The sequence below is a fragment of the Macrobrachium nipponense genome, chromosome 1 (genome assembly GCF_015104395.2).
Source record: "Macrobrachium nipponense isolate FS-2020 chromosome 1, ASM1510439v2, whole genome shotgun sequence".
Classification (NCBI taxonomy): domain Eukaryota; kingdom Metazoa; phylum Arthropoda; class Malacostraca; order Decapoda; family Palaemonidae; genus Macrobrachium; species Macrobrachium nipponense.
In genome coordinates, this window is record NC_087200.1 from 210,249,654 (window position 1) to 210,266,033 (window position 16,380).

The following is a 16,380-nucleotide window of genomic DNA, read 5'->3' on the forward strand; positions in this document are numbered from 1 at the left end:
CAGGTTCATTCAAGGTTTCTCTCTTATTCGCTTCTTTGCTCTTGAACTGTTTTTTTTATTTTATTTCTTTATTACTTTTTTTAATGCCTGCGAAGATTCGAGGAAGATCCTGGTTTCCATTGATCCTGTCCTGGTTAAGACTGATTTTAAATACTCATTTAGTCGTATTTAGTTATTTTAAGCCTATAAATTGTGTGTTTACTCATTCATTTATTGAAATACCAACTTATTTCCCATTTAACAAAGGGACAAGATGGTCTTCATCTAAACAGATTTTGAATACTCGTTTAGCTTTGTTTAAGAATTACTTGTTTCGGAATTATTCATCTGGTTATTTATCATTTATCAAGATATGTGTATGAAAAAAATAACCATCAGAAAAGCATAATCCTTGAACATTATTCATCAGTATTGAGAAGTAGTCCTTATAGAGTCAATTACTTTAAAGTTTATTTCACTATGGTAAAAAAAGAAAAGAATTTTATATGTAACAGAAAATTGATCATCAATGTATAGCTAGAAAATATGTTTCTACATAAAGAATATTATTTTAGACTAACAATATTATTATGTAGGGTCTGACAGACCCAACGGAAATATAAGTTTCACCATAATTCTTGCATATATGCAAATGAACGAATGAAAATGCTCTGAGCACATTTGCATAAGCCTAATTGTTCCGGCATACCTGCAACAATTTTGCATTGTTCACAATTAATTTTCTAGTGCAAAATGTTTTAATGGAATATTTTTGCAATACTTTTATTCTCCTTCCTATTTGAAAAGAGTTAATAAAACATTCCCTTTTCTGAAGCAGATATACGTTAAATCATTTAAAATCTTCATTTATTTTTACTTATTAAATCTGCAGGAAGGCAAAACGGTTCGCACTCATACCAAATTCTCTTTCTTTTTATCCTCTGTTCAAACATGAGAGATTATCCAACACGCAATCCATATTTTTTTTTAACTGAAGGGGTTGCTTAATGTTCGTCAGAATTGATTTCTAGGGAAGTATTTTAGGAAAAACTTTATTATGGATAACATTTTCTTTACTAAATATTGTATCACTAACTAATATAATCAGTATAATTATGATGAAAAAGATAACAACAACATATTTCGCTGAATATTACCTCATTATGGTGAACTAAGTAATTGCATTAATTCCTTGTAAGCCTTTTTGTACGTGCCCGTGACAACACACAACGTTTAAAATTCTAATCTTAATTCTAGTTCATTATAAACGTGTTTTATTTTTTTTTGAAACTCTTTATATTGATAATAGCAAATTTATATAAAATCGCATTCAAAATACATGGATATTTTGGACACACTAGTAAATAAATAAAAACAAAAAATAAATTCTCGTTCTAAATACACATATGATTTGGACCAAGTTCATATAAGTCGATATTAATTTATATACAAAATTCTTGGTTCACAATACACAAATTTATGTAGAGGCCTGTTCACAAATACATATATATTTTGGGCAAAGGTTTTGCTTAAACAAAAATCAACAAGGAATAAACATAAAAGATTCTGATGAGCGTTTTCAAGTATTCCCAAGGGACGTCGTGAAAAATCATGAGTGTCAGCCACAGTTAGCCGAAACCTTCCAAAGAACCAACTTGGGCATCACTCATTCACACCAACTTCCTTCACGAGAGTTTGAGCAAATATGATGTTTGATCAATCAGTCCGGGAACTTTTGGGGCTGTTATAAAGATTTGCCAAACTAGGACAGGCATCATTGCCTAATGAAGTTTTCTGGATGTGATCCTGCTTTATGTATTGGTGTTAATTTTTCTTTATTTATTTTTTATCTTAATGGCCTCGTTAGCTGTCATTTTCTGCTCTTTTTCAGATTCAGCGTCATAATCATTGCAATCTGTTTAGCTCTTTCTTAGTTTTTTTTTTCTTTCTGTTTTAGTCGCTTCTTATCCAATCACCTATATTTCTTTATTATTCATTTTCCATCTCATCTTATCTGCGCTTTCTTTGTATTTTTAATCTGCCTTAACAATTCTGTATACTAATTTAATTTTCCTTCAGTGATTCTCAAATTTCCTCTTCACTCTCTCCTTTCTTCTGTCTTTTCGTTCTTTCCTCTCTACCATTTTCTATTTCATTTTACATATATCAGCTCTTAAGAGTTATTCTACAAAGAAATTTTTTTTTTTACATATATGTTTCGCCAATATACGTAACAAATAAATAACAAGCTGTCAGGAATACAGTAATTTTCGCTTTACTTTCAGTGGTAAACAAAATCGTTTTATAAAAGAAATCTGACTTTTTGTTTTCTTACTCCCAACGAGTATAAGATAAACTATATCAGTCTAATAGAAACTGAGTAGCAAGATAGCCTTAGAAGAAAATCACTGAAGCCTTGGGCAGAGAAAATTAATTTGCTTTTAACTACCCAAACACCATTGACCTTAAAACTAGTAAAAATGTGTTTTGCATAAATGTTTCTTTGCTGAATCGTGGTTTTGTACATTCTGATATTAATGTTGTACCATTGGCAGGCCACTGGGCCTTATTGAAGCTGAAAAATAATTTCATTAATTTTGGAAGATCGAGGTATAAGATAATATATTGAAACTTAGCAATAGGAACTGAAGACTGTTGAGCACGACTTCAAATTGGAGACTGAATGAAGTTAGATTACTGATAGCAAAATGTGTAGTAAAATCCATTGTCCAGATAAACCTTATTCATTTGGAAGAAGCCAACAGGGGACTTGACTTGAAATTCAAGCAGCCAAAGAGTACGTTGTTCATTCCCATGATATTTCGGTTAAGCTTAAACTAGCAAGCAGATGACCTTTAAAAGTGACTGACAGAGCTGACCACCAAGCAGAGATATTTGGAATTTGAAATAATTCGCGAGGCTCTGTCGTTCCCTAAACATCCCATCTACATTGAAACCAAAAGGTTGTTTATAAAGAGAATCAGATTTCCTGTCATGCCTCCAATTGAATGCCAAATTGACATACAACAATGACGTTAAATCCCTGACTTAAATGATACAAAAAAAGGTTACTGCGTCTCTAAGGATGGGAAATGATTTTGACTTTATCCACCAAATGATTTTCTGAAAAATGATCAGTGATGTTATTGGAAATGGAGAATTGCCCAACTATGTGTTGGGGTATGCATAAAAACCTCCAATAGGTGACAGGCTATTATGTGGGTTAAAGTCTGTCTCCGAAAATTGAATATCGAGAGAATGTAAGATATTGGTATCGAAAACAAAACAAAACCTTATGAAAATCCTGCGATTCTAAAATATATTAAGTAGTAACATTTACCCTTGGGTTCGGGTTTGCATACACACACACACACACTCTCTCTCTCTCTCTCTCTCTCTCTCTCTCTCTCTCTCTCTCTCTCTCTCTCAGAAATAGATATCTGACTCACATCGGGAACGTATCTCTGTCTCCCTAAGTTCGTAATTAACCGCTCCTGTGGAGATGTGTGATAAACGAATCACGTATTAATGTTATTACAATCACACTCGCGATACATACATCTTCCCTTTAATTATAAGATACGTACAGTAGAAATTTCCCAGAATAAGCCAGACCTAAGGAACATCGAAGAATATTTAATCCTTTACCACAACTTCATAAACACAAGATCAAACAACGAACTGAGATGGTGAGATACCAGGATTAGTAATCATTGAGATGGAGTTTTCCCGTCGAGTGCTAAAGTAAATACTCTGATATTCAAGAGTCGTTGAAGCCCTCATGGGGTAGAGGACGGGGAGAAAATTGATAGAATGAAAGAGAAAAAGCAAAATAGAGAAAGAAAGAGAGAGTAACGACGCGGTAAAATATTAAGTCAATTCGAGTCTATGTTATAAATACATAAAAATGTTTTTTTATGTTTTTTATTAATATCTGTTTCATTCCATCTAGGCTGGAGACCACCATTCCAGTGCCTATGAAATTTGTATGAGGAGTCTCTATGAATTTACAATTACAAACAGTCAGATGAATGATTTATTATGAAAGATATTGCAGAATGAAACATTCAATTGAAAGATTCCACTCGGATCTGATTCTACTTTATTTGAATGGCTTTATGGCGTGTATTCATTTTCATTCGCGCGGATATATTTTTACAGTTTTGGGAGAAATATAAACATCTATATATTTACGTATAAAATATATTATATATATTATAATATATATATATATATATATCTATATATATTATATATATATATCTATATATATATATAATATATATATATATATATATATATATATATATAGATATATATTATAATATATATATATAGAGATATATATATATATATATATATATATATAATATATATATATTAGATATATATATATATATATATATAATATACTATTAATATATATATATATCTATATCTATATATATACTACTATATCTATACTACTATATATATATATATATATATATATATATAATATATATATATATATATATATATCATCAAAACTATCGTTTGATATTCAATTCTCTATACCTCGGGAATACTTTAGGCTTCATTCGCGCGGATATTTAAAAATCTTGGGAGAAATATAAGCATATATATTTATATGCTTATAAAATATATATATATATATATATATATATATATATATATATATATATATATATGATAATATATATATATATATATATATATATATATATAGGTATGTATTGTATATATAGATATGGATAGATAGATAGATACATCGTAACTATCTTTTGATATCCAATTCACTCTATCTCGGGATTACTTTTAGCTTTCCATTTGTGAACATAAAATAGCCACATGTCTTAAGCGCTGAATGACCCGAAAGTGCCCTGATGTCCTTGATAGTCTTAATAAAAATAACTATAATAATAAACAGAAACATCACAAGACCTACCAAATTAACAATTAACAACACCACTATCATGCTTGGTCACTGACTAAAGAACGTCAAGATCAGAGACTACTGGTTTTTTGAATGCTACATTTTGCGCAGAATAACAGGTCCCATTTACGATATGAATGAAGATGTTTGGAGAAGAAACCAAATAATGAAATGAAGTGATAGATTCAACCAGTCAACCGCTAATAACCTGGCTAAGTAACATCGCAGAGGATACGTTGGGCAGGACATTTGGTTAGAAGAGAAGGGGGCAGAACGCCTCAAGTGGCTATGGAAGGACAGTGGAGGAGAAGAGGAAGAAGGAAGGTGGGGAGACCGAGGATGAGATAAAGAGATACTAATGCGTTCAGAGATCTGAGAGAACTTGGAGCGGAAGAGGAGGAGGAGAGGAGGATCCTGGGAATACCTGCAGAGATGCACCAATCAACACGGGAACCTGGGGAGGTCTGGTGCAAGCTTCCATGGGCCACCAACAGGCCCGAGAGCCACCGGAGTGTGATAGTATGTAATAACATTATTCTTAGTTACTCATTATTTGTTTAATACATAATTCCTTGGGACTTTTCATCATAAAATGTTTAACAAGAAGACTGGTAATTATTCATATACTTTAAACTTCAGAAAGTATATACTTCAGTTCCAAGGTGTGTAACGCAATCTAAAAGCCTCAGTAAGATAAAAAAGATTAGGAATGAATGAAATCAATTCTATGTCAATTCCAAAAGATAGCTGACCTACATATATCTAATTACTATAGTCACGAGAAACTTTTCAGAGCCGGGAGGATAATAAAACTCTCGAAAGACTGCGATTTAGTTAGGCTTATCCTAGCGAAGCAATGTTTACGCATGTACCCGCTTGATCCTTTGATTACAGAGCTTTCTCGTTAAAAATCAGGTTTATTTTCTCTCGAGTGTTTGAATTCTCTGGCACTGAAAGTGCCTTGAAACTTTTTCCTTTGGCAAAAACCTTTTGGTGACCCGAAAGTCTGGGTGACATCGCTTCTCTAAGACCTGCTGAAGTTCCTAGAGTTGATAAGCCGTCTTAAAGGATATATTTTGATGCATTTATTTACATTATGCAATATCCTCCCTTCAAAACAAAGAAGTTTGGCTTCTTTCCATATTTGTGTCGTTCATCTGAACAGAACGGGGAAATAATTACCTGACCACTCAACAGTCTCGAGCACTCCGAAACGCTTGTGAAATTATATTACTACTTTAGAACTTGGACAATAAAAGGATAAATATTACTTATATATTATTATTATTATTATTATTATTATTATTATTATTATTATTATTATTATTAGTTTATATTATTATTATTATTATTATTATTATTATTATTTATTATTATTATTATTATTATTATTATTATTATTATTATTCATTTTTTCTTATGTTTTTTTTTATTTTTTATTTCTATTATTTGGTGGATGAACCCTATTCATATTAAACAGGTCCACGGAAAGGCCACTGACTAAGTCTGAGCTTTAAGCTCCCAAAGAATATGGTGTCCATTTGTGAAAAGCAACAGAAAGTAATAGGAATTACAGAAAGAATAGCTCAGTTATCAGACAAAAGTTAACAAACAAATGAATAAATTGATAGGTAGAAAAATAAAAATAAGTACTATTCAAATACAAGGCGAATTGCGTTAGAGTATTAAGCCATTGCATCCGCATTTGAATTTCTAAGGTTTTCGAATGCATTGTCCATCTGTGAACTACAAACATCATTTCATTACTATTTATTCATAAAATGTTAAACAACTCGCGGTATTTTCGCTGATTTGAAATATAGAGTTATGTCTAAGTTATATAACTTCCAATTAATTGTAAGAAAAAAGGCAATAACATATCAGTCATTAGTTACCAGGGCTACTGTAGAGTTATTAAGAATACATCGAATCAGATGATAAAGTTAAGTAAAGTTATACAAAATTTGAGTAAGGTCCGTTAATCATGATAATCACATTTTTTGAAAGAACCAATTAAAAAAGGTTCAGTATTATTATAAGATATTTGCCAACGAACCTCACAAACTTTTTTGTAAATTATATCAAAATGATAAAAAAAAAAAACAAATTGCAGACTGACAAGTGTTTCTCTTCTATCACATGCATTGCAAATGAGGTTTCTGGAATAAATACGAAGCCTGGCATAGACCTCTGGAATCTGAACAGCCAACCTTTGTACGGAATCATGATATCCTTCAAAAATATTTATTGTTTCAGTTATCAGTAACTTTATTCCTGCTTTATCATTACCTTGATTGCTTAAAAGGGTAATATCTTTATTTCTGCTTTATTTTTCATATGCAAAATGGAAGTTTAATCCCAAAATAAGCTGGAAAAATTTACCTCTATCCCCAACATGAAAAAAAACTCTCTTTTACCAAAGAAATGTTTTTTAAGAAAAGCGTTATTAGCTGATTATAAAATCTCCCTTTTCACAAGCAATTTCCAAAAATTAACCTGGGCGTTCCTGCTTCAGACAGGGGCAATGAGGTGGCCCTGTCTAAATAAAGAAAAAAAGAAAAAAAGAAAAAAAAAGGAAATTAGGCTTCCTGTTAACAAGGAATTTGAAGTGTTTTGAACTCATGAATAAATTGGTCGATGTAATTATCATTTATTTCATAAATTTTTTATTGTTTACAGAGACATTTCCCAATAACACATTATATATTTTAAGAGTACTGAATGAGGCCTTTCAGATGATCCGTTCCAGCACATTGTTCATGAGTCTCTTCGACTCTTATCATACCTCGTTTGACCTTTTCTTGACATTAAGAAAGTATCTAAGTATTATTTATTTTATTGCCTCTCCACTAGCAGACCCCCCCCCACCACCCCCAGCCACTGCTGTCAAATGCAAAAGCGTCTGTCGGCAACAAAGTTCCTTCTCGCGGCTACAGCGAAGTCGAGGCCAATTTTAAACATTCGCTGACGACACATTGCGGCCGGCAGGTGTGACCGAGATTTCGGCCACTCGATTAGGACCCAGAAACCATATTTTGGGGGATAAAGTCCGAGGAAAGGTACATTTCACAGAACAGTTGAGGTGGAAATCTTGCAAAATGATAGACGAATTCTGAGATAGAGGAGACTTTAAATGGTATTTAAAATCCATGACAAGCTGCAGGTCTTCTGAAATGGAGATATATATCGTGTTATATACAAGCGCCAAAGTTAGGTTTACTCATTAACCAGACTTATTTAATCTGGAATTCGACTAATTGTTTAGTTTAATCTCTAACCAGCTTTCTTACTTACTAAACACAATATAGAGTGTACCGGAAACAGTGAATTAGCCTTCGTCACTATTCCAGTTTTAAGATGATTTATTTCTTATAAAGTGAAGGTTATTCTGTCTGAGTGAATTATTATTATTAATATTATAAACTATTATTATTATTATTATTATTATTATTATTATTATTATTATTATTATTATTATTATTATTGCTGAAAAAAATTGCTGGTATAATACTTTTGTTTTTTCAATGGCATTACTTTTAAAAGTGGTATCCTTCCAATTATCGTTTTTAATTCTATATATATATATATATATATATGATATATATATATATATATATATATATATATATGTATATATATATATATAAAAGTATTTTTGTTAGCTATAGTAAGATCTACGTATAATAACCGTAAAGTAAAATGATTGTTAGTCTACTACGATCTTTAATGCGTCAATATTGTAAAGCAGCCCAGCGCAAAAAGGACATATTTTATATACAGCGAGAAGACACAAATCATTACTCCTTTCACAATACACACAAAGATAGGACTCGGTTCTGTCACACGTAAATGCGTCTCCGCTCGACGGTGTTCTTGCCTTTGTTGCTCTCAAAGTCGGGACCAATTTCCATTACTATCTGGGCGCCGTGTTACACAAGGAGAGGATCGTGAATTTAGCGTCGACATCAGGGCGAAGTGTCCATCTATCTATCTATCTATCTATCTATCTATCTATCTATCTATCTATATATATATATATATATATATATATATATATATATATATATATATATATATTCATAAGTACTTTTACATTTTATAATTCCTTATTACTGTTATTATTATTATTATTATTATTATTGTTATTATTATTATTATTATTATTATTATTATTATTATTATTATTATTATTATTATTATTATTATTATTATTATTATTCACAAGACGAGCTCTATGCATAAGAAACAGGAGCAACAAAGGGGCCATTGAATTGAATCAACATAATCATCATTTTTCTTTTTATTGTTGTATTATTATTATTATTATTATTATTATTATTATTATTATTATTATTATTATTATTATTATTATTATTATTATTATTCTATTATTCAGAAGACGAACCGTATTCTTATGGAACAAGCCCACTGCAGAAGCCATTGACTTGAATCATTAAACCCTAATAATATCGTCTTTTTGTCTTATGTAAGGCAAGACTTATTGAAGCACTAATGAAGAGGATTATGTTATCGAGACTTTAGGACCTCGTCTTTGGCAACTAAGGTTATTAACCTCCGCTAATCTATGCATTAAAGAAACTACAAAGGTGATCATCCTGGCTTTGTGCTCGGAATGACATTGTATCAGAAACTGATTACAGGGGATTATGTTTACAGAGAGAGAGAGAGAGAGAGAGAGAGAGAGAGAGAGAGAGAGAGAGAGTGGATGTGCTTCTTTTAATTAATTTTCCTTTGAGAAGCTAAGCCCTAGACTACGGCTTCGTCAAGTGTTCAAGATTAAGTGTATATCAGTCCTTTTCAGCAATCACCTGTAAATAAGGAAATTAGCTAATTGGAAACGTAATTAAAGAATTAAACCACTGGCCAAATGTTTACTAATTTCCGGATTACACTGAAGGATTCTCGCACATTCTTGAAAAAAACAGAGATTATTTCAACAAAAAATAAACTTGCCTTCCGTATAAAATATGGATGTATTTTTAACCTCTCAAAATTTATGGTGTGTTATAAAGTAGCCTGACCAATAATACACTTTCATCACAGTAGGTAAGCGAATGATCACAGACATATACAAGCATACATACATAGGCGCGTGTACAGTCATCATGCATCTATTCATCCATCCATCCATACATATATACATACATACATACACACACAGGTATATATAAATACATGCATATGAAGCCATCAAACATGTCCAATCCAAACACTTCGAAATCAACACTCAAGAGAAACACAACAGATCCAAACCTACATCAAGATTTACTGAAGGCGATTTAAACCTACATGACTCGTTCGTCTCCCCGCCCCCCTCATTGAATAATGCAATGCCTTCCTCCGCTTCGTTCTCGCTACATAATGATGCAGAGAGGTGAGGTTAACTTCATCTAACGGGAGGGAATTTTCCTTAGAAGCTTGAACCTATATTTCAAACAAGCAGATATTGATGGATGCAGTAATTCTTGAGAGAGAGAGAGAGAGAGAGAGAGAGAGAGAGAGAGAGAGAGAGAGAGAGAGAATGCTTAGTTGATTGTCAAGTTTTGGAAATAATACAATACTAGCTGACATAATTATTGTTCTGCTCGTTTTCTGTATGGAATATATCTATCAATCTCCCTACACACACACACACACACACACACACACACACACATACATAACATATATATATATATATATGTATATATATATATTATATCATATATATATATATATATATACTATATATATGTATGTATATATATATATATTAGGGCTTGTGCCTTGTATGATAAGGCGCCCTATGAGGTAATGTTAGACTAGCGATAATCTATACGCTAAGTCGGTTGGTATTGCACTTCCATCTTCAATGGAGTGTCTGGGGTTTTGTAGATCACTTACGAAGTCGGTATTATCTTTACGACGATGTGTTAAACTCATGGTTCGGTGAGGTTCTTGTAGAAAACACAAGGTATAAAAATAGTATATTCTTCTGAAGTTTTACATGATGAAGATCAGGTATGATCGTACAAGTCTTCTAATAACGATAGCTTGATCGCTTCTGCCCATGATAATGGCTAATCCTATTCCTCTACATGATAAAGCTTAGGTAAAGAGGTACAGGTCTTCTAATGACGATCACTAACTCTGTTCTGCCTGTCTACCATCTCTGTTACAAGTTATGAAGGAACAGACAGTAGTTCGAACATATGAACATACTATCAGATGACATAGTTACATACGAACACACAATCAAATGAGACACGCTACAGATCACGTAGGCGGTAGTTGTCTCAAGCAGGGAGCTTGGACTAATGTTTATAAACCAATTGAATGACTACAGGTGACGGCATGTTATCTTAGCCTACATACTTATTGTATACGTCATCTTTAGCGTCTCTAGTCTGATCACATTCCTGCAAGCAATCTGGTTGACCTCTTTAGTTTTAGACTTTATATATATGGACTAACATTCCATATTTTTATTATGTAAACATTACATCAGCTCGGTCAGCTACCAAAACCAACCACTGAATATTACTCAAACTTGACTTGCATTTGACTTATAGGAGTGTGATACAGACACTATGTGAATATATATATATAAGTAAATAAAAATTCATGGTGTACATGAATTGATTCAAGTAATAAAATATAAAACAATGATATTGGTAAATAATAGTGATCACATGATATATATAATGATACAGTTTTTCACTTCATCTCATTAAGATACATATGCTACAGAAAATACTAATGTACTCTGATAATTGCATAGAATGAAGATTAACATGATAAAAATCATATTTTAACTGATAAAAAAGTTCATATATGAATTGATAAAATTATTAATGGTTATGCTGATTGATTCGTTGATTTTTTATGCTAAATGTTATATATCTGATTCATTAATCAAATATACTACTCATATAACTGCAGATATTGGTAAGAAAAAAGGTAACAGATTGATTATAGGCTACCTGATTTGTTTATACATATGTATATGGATTCATATAATTATGATTAATATATGTGCACTTTAAATAGATTCCTATTGCGTACACGCAAAGATATATTTAGATTCTGTTATTTATGATCATTTATATAAGAGATTCCTATTGCGTACACGCAAAAAATATATTTCGATTCTGTTATTTATGATCATTATAGATTAGATAAGGATACATGATCTTTATATATATAGGATACATGACCGAGGTTATCTACTTCACTTTTAAACTAGCTTTCGAACAACTTTTCGTCCATTACACAGTTCCAGACAACCACCTTTAGCCAAATGAAACGGCCTTTTTCAATGGTTAAAACAAGAGGAAAATTTGCCTGGGCGGGTCCAACGTTCTATTGTTGCGCTCATACTTATTCTCTGCATCCTAAACTACACGATTACGTTCGCGATGAATAGATCATCCCAGCACGAGTCCTTCGCCAGCAAAGTAGAGTTGAATATCCTTCGGGTCGTAATTGTCGGAAGTATGTCCCTTTTTGTAGTCGAATTCCGACAGCCGCTGGAGCGTTCCGCATCAAAACGAGAGTTAACGACGAGATACCGGTGTCAGTCGAGATTAACGACGGAGATAGTGTCAGTCGAAGAAGTCCATGAAATCCTTTCACATTGTAGGCGGTTGTTACTTGACTGTAGTCGTCCGCCACGACGAACGATTTTTTTGAAGTTGCGATGTGAAACTCTCCTACTGCAGGATACTGTAACCAGGTTCCATTAATCAGCCTGCAAGTGAAATTATACTTGTCACAAGGCAAAGTAAATTCAGACGACATCCAAATACAGGGGTAGGGAAGAGAGCCATTTAGACCAGGACTTAACCCACATGAATTCGCTGATATTTTGGAATTCAAAAAGAGTCCGCTGTACAAACTTTTTATCCATGGCATTACAATGAGTGAACCTATCCAGGTCTATGATGACTTGTAAAAATATCCATAATTATAAAAAATACATAGATATCATTACGAATCTCAAAGAAAATTCGATATTACTGGTAGTAAGTTACTAGACAAAGAAGTGGAAAACGGAGCTAATTGTAAGATTGCCAGGCAACATAAGAGTCAAAGAGAAGATTAATCATGATTCTATGTGCCCTAACAAAAGTTTCATATTCAATTTTCTCGTGCGCATCCTCTGAGGTTAACTTTTAAAACATTATTAATAGGTAGGAGATGCAACGAAAAACCCACTATGTAACTAATTTCTATATAAACTTTGGGTTTTTCAAGAAAATGTGACATTTTCCCATGAATGTTTTACTTGAATTGTAATATGCTAATGTTGCAAGTAAATATTTCTTATACATATCTTGATACTTCCAAATGTCTAAATTTATTCATTTTGTTGTTATAGAAATTCTATTTGCTTATTTTGTTATTAATTTTAAAATGATTGCAACTCCTTAGCTAAAGTTGCATTGCGCATACGGATAGACATTTGTACCTAACGTCTGCCTTGCCCATGAGAAGTTCGGGCTAAGCATTCCTTTCTCCAGTCAATCTGCTTTTGCAAGCAGAGACGAAGCCTGTGTAAGCAGATTATTGAGGTTAAAAAGAACAAATGCTGATACGGCAATGATGACGTCGTCACTGGCAGGAGATTGCTCTCAGCCAGCTAAGAGTTACGTTACTTGCTGTAAGAGATACGACTTTAGGATAATTTTTTTTTTTTTTTTTTTTTTTTTTTGTTTTTTTTTTTTTTTTTTTTTTTTTTTTTTTTTTTTAATACTCGACCCACATGAGAAGAATGTCTGAAAAAAAAACAACAACAGTACCAAAATGAACAATATATTAGTTTCATGTTGGCATTATGTTAAATAAATATTCCTTATTCAAACTATATGAAAAAGGTTTTCCATACAAATTCTATATATATTATTAGCCCTGTATAAGATTCATATAGGATTATTCCATAGAATAACATTTTCACTTCTAGACTTCCTGACTTTAAAATCTCTTTTATTTTATTTTATTTATTATTTTATTTATTATTAGTTTATTTATTTTATTTATTTATTTAATTTTTTTTTTTCATTGACTACGAATATAAATCACGGGACAGACAATATGTCAGTAGATTTTGGATATGTGTTTGAACTTTTAGCTTATTTGTCATTACTAAAGCGTTAAGTTAGAGTTCAAATCTTTACGCATATATATTTGGATATTTAATTAACCTATGGTTACGTTTTGCTTATTGATTTTATCGTGATTCCTTTTTATTATAATTTGTAACCCTTCCGACTTCTTACGGAGTGTATTATATTGACTCCACTTGTATCCATATTTATTTTATTTTTTTATATTTATTTATTTATATATTTTTTTATATATCTTTGATAAATTAATGGTTGGCTTGAATATGTGGAAAAGTGTTCTAGCGGTGTACCGTATAAGGCTACTTGCGGCATCAATTCTATAGATACAAGTATCAATGATAAAGGTATTTAAAACCGCGAGAACCGCTATAATCCAGTTCGGATCCACATCAGAGTTGTAACTCGTAAGACTGACACTTCCTATTTTAATTATCCGTTATTCTAACCAAACCGATTGACTCTGGGTGATTAAAATATATTATTGGTTTCTTAATGGAAGGAATTCACAACGTGTTAAGGAGGATTATTATTGATTTACACCACCCGAGTCAGATTATCATGTGTTGAATTCCATGTTTACTGATTTAGCACTCATAAATATTCCTAACGCACTCAATTGCGGTGTTTGTTTTTAGTGCTATTAATTCTATATAACGTGTCAAGGAACTATTAACACTAAGAAGTGTTTATTTCCCTCTGCCAGACTCGTAATTCTGTTAATAATTCTACGTATATTCTTTCAAGGATTGATTTGGCACAGGATAGGCTCCTAAACTGACAGGTGTCTTAGTGTATCCCTTGTCTTCATGACACGTGTTACAATCAGTTATGTGCTTTTTATATCTGTAAGCATTGTAGGCCAGTAAAATAGTGATTTGGCTTTCTGTGACATAGTAGGGAACCCTGGATGACGGAATGCAACCAGTTTATGACGATTGGTATGAAAGAGATTATTATTACTACCTGGTCGTTAGTCATCTGCTGTGTTCTTCGGGTTTTCCTCGTCACAGACCTACATATAATATTACATTTGATTACATTATTCTGATACATACTTTAAAATATACTTTTGCTTTAGGGTTTTTCTTTCTGCTCGAAGTGTTTATTGTTTTTGCCTAGCCACTGACCCTGTTTCCGTTTTCGAAGTGTTTATTGTTTGGTGTTTATTGCTGCTGATTCTGTTTCCGTTCGAAGTGTTTAGTTGTTTGGGTTATGTCTGTTGACTCTTGCTTTGTTCAGTTTGTAACAGTTCTGCGCTCCAACCCAGATATTCAATGCTCGCGATCTCTTGGGTTAAGGAATTTTCTTGTTTAGATACGGTTTTAACAATAGGTACGGATGTTTTCTATATCTTTTAGTCTAATTAATGGTTCTTTTCAGTATGGTGCGGGATTGCGGGATAATGCGTCAGCTATGATAATTGCTTTCCCACCCAGGTAGTATATCTTATCTTGGCTCCAAAGACCTGAATGATCATTTGTCACCGAGTTCCTTTTGGACTGTGATTAAAGCCTTTGACTTTGAAAAACTCGGTAAAGGACTCATGTTCAGTAAAGACTTTATCAGGATAAAGCCATAGATTATGAACTTAAAATGTACTAGTGTTAAAGATACCTAGCCCTTCCTTGCCTATTACTGCATATTTACTTTCAGAGGGCTTTAGTTTACGTGAATAAAAAGCTATAGGGAAGAACTGTTTATCATATGACTGAAGTAATACCCCTCTTACCACCCCTTGGTCTGAGGCGTCCTGTTGCAATAAAAAAAAAAATCCTTATTTAAATCAGGGATTTTTAAGTTAGGTAAGCTGCATTATTCCGCTTTTAAGATATCGAACGCCTGTTGATGCTTTTCAGACCATAATAAATCACGCCTCTTTCTTCGTGAGATCCGTTAAAGGAGCTGTCATCATTGAAGAGTTACATATTTACATACTATTGTAATACCCACTACAGCGCAAAAGTGCTGTATCCCCCTTTTACGTTAATAAGTACCGGAAAGTTATGAATAGCCGACACCTTACCATGGACTACTTTTAAGACCTTGACCAGACACATAAAACCTAGATAAACTGTTCGGTTTTAAAAAACTCACATTTAGATATTTTACTCTGAGATTATTTTGTCTTTGTCTCTGTAGCACTAGCTCTACTTTATGTGAATGTACTTCTAAGGTATTAGAAAAGATTATAAGACCAACCAATAGGCATGTAGAGTATCCCCTAAAAGTCTCCAAACACTATATTGTAATTGGGACGCAACGTAAGCCGGAGGCATACGTAAAAATTGATAATGTCCCCTGAGTGTGCTGAAAACGGTGTATGAGGTACAATCACTTAGG